General features: G+C 37.1%; 1 pseudogene; it reads left to right on the forward strand.

The window, feature by feature from the left end:
• Positions 1 to 751: 751 nt before the first annotated feature.
• LOC134847789 (dol-P-Man:Man(7)GlcNAc(2)-PP-Dol alpha-1,6-mannosyltransferase-like) lies at positions 752 to 2,240 on the forward strand (annotated as a pseudogene).
• Positions 2,241 to 4,311: the final 2,071 nt, after the last annotated feature.

Below are 4,311 nucleotides of genomic sequence, written 5' to 3' on the forward strand. Positions count from 1 at the left end.
GTTTGTAGGAGTTGGCTTTAATAGCGTCTTCCTATTGCTTTTATCAGTTGACATGATATTGATCTAAATAATCAGTAGGTGAAGAATAAATCTTTTTACCTACTGGGCGGAACATTTGAGCTGTTCTTTTCTTCAGTTTGCGTAATTTGATAAGAACCTCACTGCACACTCTGTCTATCTGTAGGCAGATAAATGCTGCCTCAATCAAGTAACTAAATGTTTCATAGATAGCATAGGTAGCTGAATTGAAGCGTAGATAGCTGAATTGTTTGCCATTTTCAGAGGTACATGAAAACAATATGGTACTTTGTGCCAATTCCTCTGTCAGTCCTGATTCAAATCTATCTGGCGCCTTACACAAAAGTAGAAGAAAGCTTCAACATTCCAGCTATTCACGACACTCTTCAATTCCGATTGAATATTTCTTCCTACGATCACAACTAGTTTCCTGGAGTGGTTCCGCGGACCTTCATCGAACCTCTAGTTGTCGCGATTCTTTCCGCTCCTGTTCATTTTTTCTTGCGACGATGCGACCAGCCTTTAATTTATTCTCTTTATTTAGTTCGAAGTGTTTTATCTGCTGTAAACATAGATGCGCTGTATCTATTCATAAAACAAGTTAAAACTAATTTCGGACCTCAAGTTGCGAAAGCTACATGTTTCATTACTGTGTGTCAATTACATTTTTTGTATTGTATATCAAGACCGCTGCCTAATACGTTTGCAATGGGACCCGTTTTAATGGCATTATATTTTCTTATGCGAAACGAAATGTCGGTTTATATGGACTTCTGCCTTTGCGATACTAATCTTTAGATCAGTACTGGCTGTATTTTTGGGTCTCTTCCTCTTAGCCGAAATTTTGAGGGGTCAAAACCAATAGCAAAAGTATTTGTACAGGGTTTTTTGGCTCGTATTACCTGGATATCGTTAAGCACAGGTGTTGATTCGTTTTTTTTGGCAAGAAACAATTTGGCCAAAATGAATGGTGTTTTATTTCAACGTGGTTCTAAACAAAAGCTCTGCTTGGGGCGTTTCGCCTTTTCATTACTACTTTACAAAACTCTTGCCAAAAGCCTTAGGCCCGCTAGTCCCAATTTTGATGCTGTTAGCGCTCAAAATTGATACCAGGTTTCGAAAACTGGCCTTACCTTGTGTTGGATTTGTTTTCTTGTACTCATTTTTGCCTCATAAAGAGCTGAGGTTTGTGATTTATACAGTACCAGTGTTTAACGTTATCGCTGCGAGAGGCTGGGCGTTTTTCTCGATCAATACCAGCAAAAGATTCACATTCAAATTTAAACATTTTATCAATGGATGTATTCTTATGGCGTGTTTTGCGGCGTCGACTGTTATGCTTATGTGCTCTATGGAAAATTATCCAGGAGGCGTGGCCTTAAAGAAATTCCACAAATACGTTTCACCGAGCTCCGAGATCAATCTTCTTATGGATAACCTTGCATGTCAAACAGGAGCAATTAGATTCGGCCAACTGAACTCAAATTGGGTTGAAACCAGGGTGGCAAGACACTCTTAGTTTTTCACACCTGCTGGTTACGAAAGATGCGAACAGTTTTGGACGATTATTAATCTCATCGAAAGAGTTTGTAAATAGAGTCATATTTCCATGTGCAGAAGTTGTCTTAAAGCCAAACACGGTAGAAATAGTGTTGCTCCAAATTTCGGATACCTAGGAAGAATGACCGCAGCTTCACCAGTAGATGAATCATCTTAATATTCACATTTAATGAATAGAAATCGGGAGTGAATCGCGAATTTATCATACTCAGTATTATTTGAAGGGATCTGTATTTATTTGCTGAAAGAGTACTGATGTACCCGGAATAGCGGAATAGCCATGAATAGAAAACTTGTTTCGAAGTAAAAATTCAATAGCAGATGACAAGAATTTCTGGTGATATATTACAATAGTTGGTAATTCAAAGTTAAATAGCTGGATCCCTTTTTAATATACTGCGCACAGTATTTATAATTTATTTCAAAAGCCAAATTTTTTGGCAAAAGAAGTGCAAAATTTGATTTTTTGATACATGCACTATAATTAAAATTAACACTTATTGTAATATATCACCGAGTTTCTACTTCTATCGTTTTTCATTTGCTTCTAATATGACAAATGACGTCGGTGAACTTGTAAACTGATTTCCATTCGTCAATTGTGTATTTGTGCAGTGTATTGTATACTCAGGAAGACAAAAATTGAAGTCAGGTTAACAGTCTTTTTTTCGGTTCTAGCGAGAAGGAATCTTAGCGAGAAACCGTATACCATTTGAAAAGTAAGTTTTTCGGCTTTTGTCTTTTCAATTAAATCTTGTCTCTTGAGATAAATAGAATATAGATTTGATTTCTACTTGCTCATTTTTACACAAACTAAGCTTGTATGATAGTATGCAGTCTCTTTTTTTCCTCATGAGTCGAAAATATTGATGCGACAAAATGTGTTCATTTTGAAAGTGTTCATTTTGATCAATAACCAGCTATTAAGTACAGCAAATGCTATGGATATTAACACAGATTATTATATTACAAATAGCACTTTAGCTTCAAGGTAATCATGGTTCTGTAGCGTAGAGGTAGGGAAGGATACCTGCAACAAAGTAAGAGGGTTCGCACCTGGGCAGGGTCGGATGTTTTAAATGTGCTTTTTCGTGTACTAGTTAAAATGCGTCTGCTCTACAAATTGAGGCATGATAGTTGGTAATTTTTTTTTCAAATTGGTTGGTACTGCTAATGCGTCACTTACCAATTATGTAGACTCATAATTGGCGTGTGACACTTGAGAAATTTTGTAGACTCAAAGTGTTAATCAAACATCCCAGTAGCATTATCGGTCATATTTTTGCTTGTGTATGCGATGTGCAACTTCGCCTATGTTGATTTTGTTTTGAGAAAATTTATCTATCATGTGTAAGGAAAAATTTGAGTCAAATTGATCTTTAATTGAAGAGAATGGCCGTGCCCGAGTGAATAAGACGCGCTGACTTAAACTCGATGGCCGTGGATTTGAATAAGGGGCGGATTTAGGGGATGGGGGTTCGGACGCCCCCTTCAGGGATTCGACCCCCTCCCGACCCAAAGGGTCCCCCCTTCGTACTATTTTGAGGTATTCATATTTTGTGACGGAACCTAAAATTTTTCTAAAGGCGCCTTTGGCGCCAATGAATCTTAATTTTGAGGGGGGTGCGGTCGCCGAAAAAACGCTATTTTTTGAAAAAGGTCAAAAAAATTTTCAATTTTTTTTTTGAAAATCCGCCTGGAGAAAATCCTAGATCCGCCCCTTTTTTGAATGTCACGGTTGGAGAGGTTCTAGTGTCAATCAGCCTTCTCAAGGTGGGGCATAAAATACAAGTAGTTAAGATAATGGCTGACAATTATGTTAAAGCCTTTCAAAACGCGCATAAAGACAGCGAAGAGAAAACAGCAATGAAAAATCGGCTGCTCGAAAATTTTCTCGTATTCAAGAAATTTGAATAGATTTGATTGCAGCTCGAAACAAGACTAAAATGGCTTCAATATGATATATTACTCGTTTCTGTAAGTTTGTTTGTCTTAACTGTTTGCATTGAAAAAAACTAGACTTGAAAGTTACTCTACACCTTTGATGCTCGGAATAATAAGTTTCGTTCTCAACAATTTGATGTTTTTGGGCATGTTTTTGTTCTCGATTTAGGCTTTGCTTAATTGGCCAGGATTTCATATGACTTTTTGGCGCAGTAACTTATACGTTAGTAATTGCACCAACAAATCCTCGCTGATATCGGCTGAATTAAAAGGCATTCATTGCAGCTTGAATATATGAAACAAGCAGCTGCCGTACCGCAGGCGTCAAGGCGTGTTACTACTAATGATATGTTAGGTAGAAATCTTTAAGTCTGCAAAATTACTTGCGAGGATTTTTTGTGCAGGCATTTTTCCATCATTTATTGAATTTTAAGAGTTAATTCCGTGGACTGGGCTTGCGAAGTCGTCTAAGTAATTTTTGAAAAAAATACGGGTATCGATTTTCTATTGCTGCTTTTTGTAGTTCTATTAAGACTGACGTAAAAAAAAAAACTATAGCACACGCGTCGAATCGTTTTGACTAGGGAAGAATGCTCGCAATTTATTTGGTTGCAATAACTCTTTCAAGTGCTCCAGTTGACATACTGAGTGAATTTAAGTGCTCCAGTTGACATAAGCAAGACTAAAATCAGCTTTCTTAACTTCTTGGATGCAAGATTTTTGATAAAATTAGGGTCAAGAAGTTAAGAAAGCTGATTTTAGTCTTGCTTATGTCAACTGGAGCACTTA

Source organism: Symsagittifera roscoffensis, chromosome 6 (genome assembly GCF_963678635.1).
Source record: "Symsagittifera roscoffensis chromosome 6, txSymRosc1.1, whole genome shotgun sequence".
NCBI classification, from domain to species: domain Eukaryota; kingdom Metazoa; phylum Xenacoelomorpha; order Acoela; family Convolutidae; genus Symsagittifera; species Symsagittifera roscoffensis.